Here is a 14,479-nt window from a genome sequence, read left to right on the forward strand (position 1 = left end):
TAGAATTAAGAAAAAGAATGAGATAAGGATGGAAATTAGAAAATAAGAAAAGAAGAAAGAAAATGAATAGAGGGATATTAATGAGTAGGAAACGTGTCTTATGGGGGTAATTAGGGAAAAAAAAGGAGAAGAAAAGAGAAAAAGAAAAAGGAAAATAGAAAAGATTTTGAGATGGGTTTTGAAAATCAGATTTCATACTTATCTCTCTCTACGTAAACTTCTCCCCTCTCTGCTAAAATTTCGACATCTTCTCTACTCCATCCGAACAGCCATCGTGATATCTCCAATCACTCCACCGGGAAGCATGTAGTACCCACTGCCAATCCAAGCTTTCAATTCCCCCTAGTTTTTCTTAATTTTGGAGCTCAAGTTGAAAATCCACCTCCACTTAGCTTTGCAAATTAGTTGAAATTAGAGGTTAGACTCCTCCATAAAGTCCTTAATCTTGTTTCTAAGCATAGTAGTGATGTTAATTTGATTTGATTCTTGTTGTGGGAGTCGAAATTAGGGTTCTTGAGTTTGGGGGTTTTGGTGCTTTGATGCTTTTTGTGTAAATTGACTATGGAATTATGCAATTGGAAGTATGTTAAGATATTTAAGCATGAAAGTGATAGAAAAAGCTAAGTTTGAGGATGATTTGTGACCATATTCTTTTTCCATGGGTTTTAAAGCCACCTTCTTGATGATTTGATATTATATAATGTTGGGGCTGATCTTGTTGTGATGTTTGATGTAACATCTCGGAATTTAGAACCCTAATTTTAGAGCCCTTTTAATTATTAGTGATGACGTGGAGTCGTGAATGCATTTATTGCATGTGATGCTATGGCCGAGTTGAGTCTAGGGTTTGCGTTGAAAGTTTGAAAAGTCAAACTTATTGATTTTATGATGTGGCATGTGATTTATTGAATTATGAGATTTATGTGATTAATTAATTTATAAGGTGAATTATTTGTTTAAGGTTGAGTGAGAATATTAGAGGAAATTCCCATAAATACTTGTCACCTAAATTTTTGTTTTGTAATTTTCGACCCCTAGCCTTTTGGAGGAGGAATTCTATTTTTCCGGATTTAATTTAATTCTTGGGATTTTTATCCAAATTAAATCCAAAACTCAATTATTCCTTATTCTTTTTGGGAGAAAAATCGAGCCCTTTGTTTTTCTAGTGATTTTCGAAAATCACTTGTTATAGGAAGGAAAGAATTATTTTATTTTTAGTTAATCCCTTGTTTGATTTCTTTCCATACCTAGAATTTAAATATTCTACCAAATCTTTCCATACTTCAAGAGATCCTTGCCATACCTTATTTTAGTCAACATTCAAAAAATCCATGCCTTATTTAGGCACCAAATCATACGCCTATTTCTAGGCCAATGGGGGGAGAATTTTTATTTCATTTTTGCTCCGTGATATTTTATTCTACTCTGTAAAATATACCAAAACAAAACCATGGCTAATTAGAAGGACTAATTTTCGAAAATTCCATGTTTATGCCTTAGAACTTATTTTTGGTATTTCTTCTTCCCTACTTCACAATATTATTTTATTCATTTTGTAGAATAAAATCTTACCAAATATTCTATTCTATTTACCTAAAGATCTTATTGAGCACTATAAATAAGAGGAACCCCTAACCCTAGCCCCATAATTTTCGCCTCCCTCTCTTCTTCACTCTCTCCAAATTTTTCTTCTTCCATTCTCCATTATTTTGTCATCTTTTGAAGAAGAATTGAAGTTTGATCCAAGAATCTTGAAGAACCAAGCCTAATACTTAATTTCTACCATTCATTTTTCTCATAAGGTATTTTTATATCCATTTTCTTGTTTCTACTTGATTCCTCTTCTCTCTAACCGATTAATCGGTCTTCTTGAACCCTCATACTTCTTGGTTGAGTGAAAGGGGGATATAAAGGGATGTGGGAATATGTTTCATGTGTGTGTGTGTGTGTCGTGTGTGAGTGTGTGTGTGTCATGTGTGTGTTTGTGTAGAGTGTGTTTGATGGCTAAATATTATGGTACGATAGACATGATTTTTATTGATTAGTAATGATAAGATAAATCGTTGGGAAGAGGGAAAAACATCGAGACATGCATCAGTAAGAGTAGTGTTGAACCTAATTTGTGATATGTGTGCCTATGTGATTAAAAAGGTGAAACCTCAGTTGCGAAGCCGGATAACAAAGGAAAGAACATACTTGAAACCTAAGCAGTCGAGGTGGGCTTTATTCTTACACTCTTTTACTTCTTGCAAAAATATTTATTGGTGTTATAAGGGTGGTTTAACTGTTATGCCATGCCTATGTTTGTTTTGTTGTGATATTGTGCACCTGATGCCTAGTTTGTGAGTTCGCTCCATTGGGCTAGGGCTGTGGATATGTTATACGAATTCGGGTCTGAGTACGGGCCGCAAACCCTACCAGGCTGTGTACACGAGGGGATTGGGAGCCGTCCTTGCTAGTCGGCCGGTCTCGTGGGCGAAAAGTGTGGCCACACTTTCGTCGCACTATGGAAAGATTGTGATTTATGAATTGATGAGAAAATGGGGAGTTGTTTGATTGACCAATCTATCTTAAATATTTTTGTGATACTCGTGAAATTCTCTTTAAACTGCTTAAAACTCGAGTTCACTTGGTAAGAGTGGCATAACTTATAAAATGTTTTGGCAACGAGTTCACTGAGTATTTCAAAATACTCAGCCCTGCATGTGTTTTCCTTATGTGCAGGTTGAACGATGAAGAGCGGTGGCGGGTGTTGAGCATGATAATTAATTAAGATGGATATTTGAAACATCAAGCGTAGTTGTGTCTTCATACATAGCTATTCTTTCTCTTGGTCGTTTTCCGCTGAGTTTTGATACACTTATGTTTATTTCGAATATGTTGCACTCTCCTTTCGAGTTAGAGGCTTTAGACTATCTTGTGGTTTTTATCTTGGAAAACTATGTCATACTCTTGACATTGTTGAACGTCATTTATTACACCTTCCTTTTCTTATTCGAGTTTCGAGGTTAAGTTATTGCTTTAAACACTCTGATAGTTCTTTCTAATCTTTTGGTCAACACTCTTTAATTGAAACCCTAGCCTTCGTTCATCTCTTTGAGTCCGTTTTGGTAGCAGTCGCCGCATTTATTGTACCCTAGGAAAGCGGGCTGTTACATTTGATGTGGGCTATTGATACTTAAGTAAGCTAGAAATTATCAAAAAAAGATTGGGTGAAAGGGGTTTAGATATTGGTTGTTATCAAAAGGTTTAGAATTGAAGTTTTAGCTTCAAGATGTCAAAATTTTGAGTTTAATTTTAAGTTAAAGTTGCTGTCCCATATTTTTAAAATTAATTAAGTTTGTTTTATGGAGGAAAAATGGAATGATGAGGCTTATATTTTTGGGGCAGCTGGGTATAGCTTTCATTTTCCGAAACTATTGAATAGTATTATTGAATTACTTTGCTTCTTTTTGCTATAAATGAAGTTAGAAATCTTTTAACTTGCATACATATTATATTTGGCTTATTTTGTGATAAAGGGAAGAGTATGGAAAGTGAAATAGATAGATGTGATGATTTGGCTTTATTTGTGTTTATTTATAAACTGTGTATGTGATTGTTTGAAAATTAGGTGAACCGAGTGCAAGCACAAGCGAGAGGGGAAATGGGCACATCCATGGTTGACTAAACAAGTAATAGAGTTTTTGTTGACGTGTACAGATAGTGTACGCGTGTTCTAGAATTTAATTTCTTTAACTTTGATAAATATTACTACTTGTTTGTGTGGATTGTATACTTCAAGGTAAAGTGACAGAAACAGTGATATTGAAAGATGAGATACTAAAATTGTGGTTTGATATTTCTTATGAGATGCAAGGTGATTTATATAGTTATATGTGTTGAATAATGTGAAAGTTGTTATGAAATAGTTGTGTTAAGCCCCATTGCTTGAGTGAATCACAGGGTATAGTTGGCATGTCATAGGACACCAGTACTGCACACATGTTTGATCATTCGTCTTCTGGATAACCGAAGCGATGGTCTATATGATATGTTGATAGTTGACATGTACCCTATATGGGTAATATATGACAGTTGCCTTACGATAGGCCATATGGGAGATTACAGTGTCCGCTACGGACCTACAAGATAGACGCCCTCATTAGGCTACTTATACTGTCCGTGTACCCGTGTCCATCACAAAGCAAAACTTGGGGGCTGAATGTGATATCCGTTTTAGAACTAATATTTGGTGCTTTAAATTCTTTAAATAATTATGTTTCTTACCGTATAATTATGTTGATTAAAGAAGTGCCTGTTGTAGAGGTGTGGTTTAATCGCAAGCGCTGTGTGTGATTCTTTTAAATGATTCAAACTGTTATGAATGTTTATATTTGATGATATTTATTTTGAACTTGTATATTGATGCCGGTATAAATCGATTATGTGTAGTACGACATTACAGGTAATAAAATTTTTACATTGAGATAACAATATAAATTGAAGTTTTAGAGGTTTTATTCTGGAATGCGATTACACTACGAGCTTGTCGAAGCTCACCCCCCCTTTCTTCTCCCTCTTGCAGAGTATAGAAGCGAGTGATCTCGCTTGTGGGCAGTGTTGGAACATATATACTAAAAAGCATTTTTCGAGTTTTTGAATTTGATAAATTGCTTGTATATTGTAAACACTCTTCATTTAATGAGAATAATAAATGTTTTCTTCACACTATGTATTTTACTTTAATGGGTATTGACCGTATTTAATTATATATTAAATTATATAATTAAAACGCCGGAAAGTAAAATCAGTCTAAGTCTTCTACATTGAAGGTTGGGTCGTGGAACAGGTCATCACAGTAGGTGGCCCAACCGGTACCTTGTAGAAGTAAAACTTTTTCACAACCTAGATAGGCTTTGGCTACCTATCGTGAAAGGTTGCAGTGTCCATCCGAAAAGTCGTCTTTACCTTGAGAATGACTAGTGACACTGGTGTGGTATAGCATTGAATGGATCTAAGGTATAGACACGTCTTTGTTGCTATCTACTGTAAGACGATGTCTTGGAGATTTAATATTTCCTAATATTTGTAATAATATAGGACACACGTTCTTTAATCATACGCTGCTTTGACTTAATCACACGTTATTTCCTAGATCTATTTTATATAGTTGTTAAATGGAATATTCTAGATCTATAAGAATATTCTTAAGAATATTGTAGATCTATGATAGTTTATTCTTGATCTATGTTTATTGTATTCTACGTGTGTAGATCTACATGTTTGAAAAATGTGATGGATGATTGTTTTCATGCTTGCAATATTGCGTGATTGTTGAATCTTGTTATTCTTCGTTTTATTGTAAACCCACGGGGGTTGACCGTGGTAGATTAGGTTTTGTTTTTCCCTTGTATATTTCTTTTGTAAACAAATGTAATAGTTAGAATACAAAGAAATGTAATACGATGGAGAAAAACAAGACGAAGACGAAGCCGACGAGGAGAAGGCCTAGGCGGCGGCCGAAACCCTAGCGGGCTCGGCCGCACGCAGATCTAGGCGGCGGCGGCGGCTGGCGGCTGGGAAAGTGGCAGAACAGCGGCTGGCAGCCTTGGCGGCGGCTGAAACCCTAGCAGGCTCAGCCGCGCACAGATCGAGGCGGCAGGGCGGCTGGCGGTGGCGGTCGCCGGTGCACGGCGTCGGCGGTAGCCGGGCAGGAGCGGGCGTCGGCGGGCAGCAGCTAGGCGGGCGGCGGCTGTGCAGGCAGCTTCGGCGGCGGCTGGAACCCCTAGGGTTTTCAGCCGCGCGCAGATCTAGGCGGCGGCGTGGTGGCTGACGGCTGGCGGCAGCAGCGGCGGCTGCGGTTCCCGGAGCTTGGCGGCGGCAGGGCAGTCCCGACGATGAAGATGACGGCGGCGCGGATCCCTAGAAGGCGGCGGCGGCTGGATGTTTTTATTTTAGGGCAAAACCCTAATTAGGGTTTTAGATGGCCCGATTAATAGGCAAGGCCCAATGTGTGGTCTTGACCTAATTTTTATACCCTAGATATTTGTTTTATTCAAATGGGGTATATACATTTTATTTAATCCTTTTTATCCGGAGTACCATGGTTCATGGAAAGGATAAATTGTGATTTATTTTAATTATTTGGTTTTAGACACTTAGTGGTTTAAAATCAAATGATTTATTTGGTTATGTGTGATGTGACAAAGTGTGCAAATTTATTTGCCTATGTGATTTACATCTTATGTGAGTTAAATAATTATTTGCTTGCATGATAATCAAATGAAAACCATTTTAACAAAAAAATGACTAAGCGATAATTACGAACAGTCATGTTGTATATGGTCTCCATAAATGGTATTCAAATGTGAAGGTAATTATATAACATTTCGACCTTTCTTTAGAGGAGTTATGTTATTAGTAATATTTACAGCTTTCGTAAGATTTGAACTAAAATGGTTCTTTTAAATGAAAGGCATGTTTCTGAAGGAATATTGATTCCAGTGGGAGCGATATTATCACGAAATGAGCATTATTTAAAAGATGTTAACCATGGTCTTAGAATCTTGTTGAGTGGCGTGCGACCTTTCTTTAGAGGAGTATTCAAAGCAAGATAAGATTCTTGAGGACTAGAATTATGGTACTAGCTTAGGCAATATTAGGCAGCCATGCCATTCTTATGGTCTCTGGACTATCTGTCGGTATTGTGACCAAGAATTTTTTTAAAAATCTAAATAATCCATGACATCCTTTTGGTGCTTGTTTATTTAGCGTTTTAATAGCATATGTGATTTTCGAATGTTTTATGGTTTTTACATTCCTTTATCATGTATGGTTGTGTGATGGATACCTTTTATTTTTCTCAGTCAATATCAATTATGTCGCTCAATCCATTATCTGTGATCTTGAAAGGTAATTTGGACATTGTCCTTATCGCTGATGATTATAAGTTTGTGCTTGAAACCGATTGCCCCGCAAAACCTGCTGATAATTCTTCTGTGGAAGATAAGGCCGTGTACAATAAGTGGATTAAGGCCAATGAGATGGCGAAGTGCTATATTTTGGCTTCTATGTCAAATGTGCTTCAACATCAGCATCATTCCTACGAATCCGCTTACGAGATCATGGAGAACCTTAGATCTCTTTTTGGGACTCAGAGTCGATCTGCTAGATCTCTAGCGATTAGTAGTCTCATGAATAAGACGATGAAGGAGGGCACGCCAGTCAGGGACCATGTCCTTGAAATGATGCGCCATCTCAATCAAATTGAGGTCTTGGGAGGATCGATTGATCCAGATTCTCAGGTGGACATAATACTCCAAAGTCTTCCGGCAAGCTTTCAACAGTTTAAAGTCAACTATGAGATGACTAAGCAAGACCTTAACTTGGCTGAGCTTCTAACTGAGCTTCAAAACGCTGAAGGCATTTATGCCCAAGCCAAGCAAGCTATGTTGGTTGACCGCGCCTCCAGTTCCAAAGTCACTAGACCTAGGAAGGATGGCAAGGCGGAGCAGGCTGCCAAGGGATTGAAGGCAAGGAAGGGCAAGAAGAAGGTTAAAGCAAGAAAAACTGGAAAGTGTTTCAAGTGTGGTGAAAAGGGACATTGGAAGCCTGGTTGCCCCAAGAAGGGTAAAGGTCCAAATGGTCAAGGTAAACACCAAGCTCATGTTCTTGAAACTTACTTAGCAACTGTTTCTACCCATCAATGGGTAGTAGATACGGGAGCAACTGATCATGTATGTTTCGATCCCGCTTTGTTGCAGGATTCAAGGAAACTAAGTGAAGGGGAGATCATTGTCCATCTGGGGGATGCTACTAGAGTGGGAGCGATTGCAGTGGGAGCTGTTTATATTCGCTTTTCTAGTAGTAGAGTTTTGGTATTAAACAATGTTTTATTGATACCTTCGTTTAGAAGGAACTTGATTTCTGTTTCTAAACTGGTTTTTGACGGATATTCTATTTCTTTCAATGATGCTTACATTATAAGGAGAGATGATTATTTTATCTGTCAAGGTATCATGGATAATAACTTGTATACTATACGCTCTACGCATCAAGTTGTTGAGTCGAATAACATATTTGTTTCTCGCAAGAGAAAGACTTCACCACATGATATGAATGATATGTACTTATGGCATCTAAGGCTTGGGCATGCGAATCCGAGAAGGATCCAAACGTTGGCGAGCCTTGGCTCAATTGAGGGACTAAGCTTAGACCCCTTTCCAACTTGCGAATCCTGCTTGGAAGGCAAGATGACCAAAAGATCCTTTAAGATCAAAGGAAATAGAGCCAAGAAAGTACTAGATCTCATTCACTCGGATGTGTGTGGTCCATTCCAAATTCAAACTAGGGGAGGCTATGTATATTTCATCACCTTTATTGATGATTATTCAAGACTAGCCCAAGTCTATTTGATGCAACGCAAATCAGAATCTTTTGAAAAATTCAAACTATTCAAGGCATTTGCAGAAACGCGTCATAGTAAGACTATGAAAGCCTTACGATCTGATCGAGGAGGCGAGTATCTTAGTGATGAATTTTTGGGCTACTTAGCGGAAGCTGGGATTGAATCCCAACTGACTGCACCTGACACTCCTCAACAAAATGGAGTTGCGGAAAGGAGAAATCGAACATTTCTTGAAATGGTTCGAATAATGATGTGTTATGCTCAGTTGCCAAAATTCCTTTGGGGGTTTGCGCTAGAAACAGCGTGTTATACCCACAATAACTTACCTACAAAGTCAGCGCCCAAAACACCTCATGAGTTGTGGACTGGGCGTAAGCCCAACCTAGAACATCTCTAGATATGGGGTTGTCCGGCGCATGTGCTACTTAAAGATCCAAGTAAATTGGACTCTCGCACAGAGGTATGTTTGTTTGTGGGATATGCCAAAGGAACAAAAGGCTATGAATTCTATAGTCCTCAAGACAACAAAGTATTTGTAAGCACAAATGCAAAGTTCTTGGAAGAGGAGTATATTAAGAATCAAAAACCCAGAAGTGTAATCACTCTTGAAGAAATGAGAGATGATGACGTTCCAATTACACAAGAGAAAACTCCACAAGAAAATATTGCATCACGTGATACAACTTCTTCTACTCCTACGATTGTAGAGCCTCGTCGTAGTGGGAGGGTTTCAAAAGAACCGGAAAGGTGGAATGGTCTGGGAGAGTCTTCAGACTCAGCTTCCGGACATCTAGAACCTGACCCCTGGAACTACAAAGAAGCAATAAATGATTTGGATAGTCTCAACTGGATTGAGGCAATGGATTCCGAATTACAATCAATGGAGGATAAGGACGTTTACGACCTTGAAAACCTACCCGAAGGCTGCATTGCCATTGGGAGTAAGTGGGTATTCAAGCGTAAACGAGGTCCGGATGGGAAAGTTAAATTGTTCAAAGCTAGATTAGTGGCAAAGGGTTATACCCAAAGAGAAGGCATCGATTATGATGAGACCTTCTCACCCGTCGCTATGCTTAAATCAATTCGGATTCTCCTATCCATCGCAGCCTACATGGACTGGGAAGTTTGGCAAATGGATGTCAAGACCGCCTTCTTGCATGGTAGTCTTGAGGAAACCATTTACATGAAACAACCCGAGGGCTATGAAATTAAGGGCAAGGAGCACATGGTGTGGAAGCTTAAAAGATCCATTTATGGACTCAAGCAAGCATCCAGAGCATGGAACATGTGCTTCGATAAAACTGTTAAATCATTTGGTTTTGATCAGTGCCCAGAAGAGAGTTGCGTGTATAAGAAAGTTAAAGGTGCAAATGTGGTGTTCTTGGTACTTTACGTGGATGACATCTTACTAATTGGAAACAATAATAAGATGTTGTCGTCCGTAAGAAACTGGTTGTCTACCCAGTTTGAGATGAAGGACTTGGGAGATGCGGGACACATTCTAGGAATCAAAGTGATCAGAGATCGCAAGAAAAGAATGTTGTGCTTGTCTCAAGAATCCTACATCGATACTGTACTACAACGTTTTAGCATGGAAAATTCCAAGAAAGGTTTCGTCCCTTTCAGACATGGAATTCATCTATCAAAGGAGATGTGTCCTACGACACATACAGAGATAGAAGACATGAAAAAGGTTCCATATGCCTCGGCAGTTGGAAGTCTCATATATGCTATGTTGTGTACACGACCTGATATATGCTTTGCCGTAGGCATGGTGGCTAGGTATCAATCGAACCCTGGCCAAGGACATTGGACTGCAGTAAAGAATATACTCAAGTACCTGAAGAGGACTAAAGAGTATGTTCTAATTTACAAGGCATCTGATCTATGTCCGATGGGGTACATGGATTCAGATTTTCAATCTGATCGTGATTCGAGGAAGTCTACTTCTGGTTATGTGTTCACCTTGGGAGGTGGAGCCGTTATATGAAGAGTGCAAAGCAGAAATGCATTGCAGACTCGACCATGGAAGCCGAGTATGTAGCTGCTTCTGAAGCTGCAAAAGAGGCTGTATGGCTCAAGAACTTCCTAAAGGAGTTGGGTGTGATTCAGAGTTTGCCCAAGAGCATCACGGTATATTGTGATAACTCTGGAGCTGTTGCAAACTCAAAGGAACCACGATCCCATAAGGCAAGCAAACACATTGAGAGGAAGTACCATATCATTCGGGAGATTGTACAGAGAGGTGACATACAAGTAGTCAAGATTGCAACAGAAAACAACCTTGCTGATCCTTTCACGAAAGCCCTCTCGGGTGGGACGTTTGATCGTCATATGGAAGGGATAGGTGTTAGATGCATTAAAGACTCAGACCTGCTTTCTCTATAAGTGGGAGAAATTGAAGAAAATTGACAGTAGTATACTCGAAAGCATGTTTTGAGTATAAGTGGGAGATTGTTGGAACATATATACTAAAAAGCATTTTTCGAGTTTTTGAATTTGATAAATTGCTTGTATATTGTAAACACTCTTCATTTAATGAGAATAATAAATGTTTTCTTCACACTGTGTATTTTACTTTAATGGGTATTGACCGTATTTAATTATATATTAAATTATATAATTAAAACACCGGAAAGTAAAATCAGTCTAAGTCTTCTACATTGAAGGTTGGGTCGTGGAACAGGTCATCACAGTAGGTGGCCCAACCGGTACCTTGTAGAAGTAAAACTTTTTCACAACCTAGATAGGCTTTGGCTACCTATCGTGAAAGGTTGCAGTGTCCATCCGAAAAGTCGTCTTTACCTTGAGAATGACTAGTGACACTGGTGTGGTATAGCATTGAATGGATCTAAAGTATAGACACGTCTTTGTTGCTATCTACTGTAAGACGATGTCTTGGAGATTTAATATTTCCTAATCTTTGTAATAATATAGGACACACGTTATTTAATCATACGCTGCTTTGACTTATCAATAGGTGCGGGTTTTTCGTAACCCAATATTCCTGATATCTTGGGTAGTAGTAATTAATAACTAGTATGGTGTCAGTTTTATTATTACATTTAATCGTGTGCCTGCGCGGTTTGACTATATCCCCAAGAGGTGTTCGAGAGAAGTTCTATTATTCGAAAACCCGGCCGGTTTGGATTTAATCCAAGAATAAATAGAGAAGGAAAAGTATATTTTTAATATACATCTCGTACTAGATAAACTCTTGGAAATAAAGATATTAATTAATTTAAAGTCTATAGCAGACTACAAATTAATTAATGGATATAAAAAGTCTTAGACACGGGAAATAATATATTAAAGAGGTTAACCCGGATTGCTTGTAATCACGGATTGGATGGGCGGTCAATATTTCTTCTATAGTGGCACAAGAAATATTCCATTGGCCTTATATTAAATTATAGGTTATAATTTAATTAGTAAAGAAGGTCCAATTGGGGAGGCCCAATCCAAGCCCCATAGATCCCTAACCTAGCCCATCATAAACTCTATAAATAAGAATGTAAGGAGGAGACACATAAGGTAATCACAAACCCTAGCCTCCACACTTGGCTTTCTTGTCTTCTCCTTCAAGATTCTTATAATTTCTAAGAGATTCCTCCCACAAGGAATTTAGATCTATAGAGTTAAGGGTCATAGGTTAGAAGATCTTTGGTCTTGCATTCACAATCAAGCTTCAAGATCTACACGTGGAGAAGTAGCAAGCCACTTCGATTCTTTGGAGAATCATTGTTGTAAGTATTCAACAACATAATTTAAATTAACTTATGTGATTAATTGCGCAATAATATGTCTCTACATGTTCAAGCATGAAATTGAATCGACCCACATAATCACCTAAATAGATTCTTATGTGGATTTATTTGTTTTGCATTTTCCGCTGCGATTATCCCCAACAGGCAGCTGCACGTGTCAAGTCACTACCTTCCTTTTTGCTGGTACAGTTGGAGTTCTCACGTGGCATGCTTAGGCTAACTTTTGCTTGTATATAGTTGGGTTAGAGATGTAAGGTCATGTAACCTTCTTTTGCTAATAGGATTGTAAATAATTGTCGAAGCATGTTATCGTTATTTTGTTATGTATAGTAGTAAATGGTTGTGCTAACATGTTTAGTTACCTATAGAATAGTGTTGTATATTAAGTGTTGGCAAAAGAAAAAAAAAAAGTATACATGTTAAATAGACAAGTTTAGTTTATCTACCATACCGAGATGTGACACAACTTATTTGGTTAAAACTAACCGAGTAAGGGGTGTTACACCTGCATATATTTCTAAATGTGCAGGTTGAGCAAGTGATGAAATGGTGGCTGAGTGGAGTTGGTGGTCGTCTCATCTCTTTTGTCGGATTTTCGTGGCATATGTCTTCATACATATGACCATGTGGTTACAACTCCTTCCGCTGTGCATGTGTCACGACCACAACTCCCTAGTGCTAGTGAGCGTAGTTATTTCGTGACTAAACAAATCTCAAACATCAAGGGACAACATAAAAAGGATGAAATCACTCAAATCAAAAGTATCAAAGGCATATGGGTACATAATCAAAACGTGATTAGAGTATCAAGACTAAGTTCAAAGCTTGCTAGTACATAATTCTAAGTTTTTGCAGCGGAAGAGTCCAAGACAAAATAGCACGTATGAAGACATGCTACTTTGGGCTACCTAACTTCTTATAAAAAAAAAAGCCTGTCCCAACACCTTCGCTTGCTCGTCCACGTTCAACCTGCACATTTGAAAATAACATGCAGGGCTGAGTATTTGGTATACTCAGTGGGCACATTGCCAAAAATAGTTCTATATTTAATTGTCAATGCCACAGTTGAGTGATCACGGGGTTTTACTTAAAAGACCCGAGTCACTAAAATACTTTTCCTTTAGCAAAGATTTTGATTGCGCAATCACGTAACATAGATATACCATATCTGAACCTTGTGTGAACCGGGAATGTGGCCACATTCCACGACGGTCACTGGATCGGCCAACCCCTTTTGTTAGCTCACGGTCCCCTTATGTGTACACTAGTCCGAGTAGGGTTTGCGGCCCTACTGGGACCCGAATTCGATTTAACTTGATTTGGCATAGCCAAGCAGATAGGTAATCATAAAACAAAAACATGGCATGACAACATACTTGAGCAAAATTTCACATTTTCATACTAGAAACACGTTTTAAAAGAATGCCCACCTCAAAAGCTAAAGCTCCTTCCGAAATTTCCTTAACTTGGCCTTAGATGCCGTGTGAAGACGTCCCTTTAGGAAATAAAATAACCATATACTTAATTAGATTTTTAGCTATCCATTAAGCTTAAACATGAATGCATCCTAAGTGCGTGATCATTTTATTCTTCCTCTAAAATTTCTAGAAGAGTTCTAGAATTCTTGAATATTAATTAAATCAGTAGATTTAATTAAATTAGAGAAATTTATTCGCTTTACTAGAGGGTGCTACCTTCTAAGCCATTTATTTAAGTACTAAAAATTAGGCTCGAGGTCTATTCATCGTTAGCGTATTATAATTTCTTAAAATTAATCATCCGAGCATTTAAGCTAAGGTTCAGAAAAAAAAAAGACTTATCTTCGTGGAAGTAATTAGCGGACTATTAATTAATCCATAACATAAAAAGGCCCATGATTTAAATAAAATCTTAGTCCATACTTTAATTAATTGGTGGCCCAATCTATTACTAGAGAGGCCCAATACCAAATAAAAAAAAATGAAGCCCAACTACTCCCTTCCCTAAACCATCGGTGTCTCTCTCTCAACAAATCACAAAATTCCCAATTCAACACACACAACCCTAATCCATTCCCCCTCCTCTCTCTCTCGGCGGTATCGCCTCATTCTCACCGCCACCGTCGACGCCTCTCGCCGGATTATGAGCTCGATCTCTCAGCTGCTACACAGCACCGCCGCCCGAAGCCGGCCCTGGACCGGTGACAGCCGGTGTTGTTGCGTACGTGAGCTCAGTGAGGCAGCACCGCCGTCGCAGTCAGACACTCCGTAAGGCGGGGTTGTCGCCTGTGCTCCTCCGCCGCTCTCCGTTGAAAACGCGGAGGAGTTCTCGGCATCACCGTCGC

The 14,479-nt window shown here is 38.6% G+C and overlaps 1 long non-coding RNA gene across 2 annotated transcripts; it reads left to right on the forward strand.

Annotated features, from left to right (window-relative positions):
• The first annotated feature begins 211 nt into the window (after positions 1–211).
• LOC148931581 (uncharacterized) lies at positions 212–12,505 on the forward strand. Of its 2 annotated transcripts, XR_016135279.1 has the most exons (3): positions 212–417; positions 4,568–4,596; positions 12,301–12,505. It is a non-coding gene; the product is annotated as an uncharacterized LOC148931581 (long non-coding RNA). The 2 variants fall into 2 exon arrangements; XR_016135278.1 differs by lacking the exons at positions 4,568–4,596; positions 12,301–12,505 and adding an exon at positions 3,614–3,851.
• Positions 12,506–14,479: the final 1,974 nt, after the last annotated feature.

Source organism: Salvia hispanica, chromosome 2 (genome assembly GCF_029641045.1).
Source record: "Salvia hispanica isolate PSC_SH4W2 chromosome 2, Shi_PSC_v1, whole genome shotgun sequence".
In the NCBI taxonomy this organism is placed as follows: domain Eukaryota; kingdom Viridiplantae; phylum Streptophyta; class Magnoliopsida; order Lamiales; family Lamiaceae; genus Salvia; species Salvia hispanica.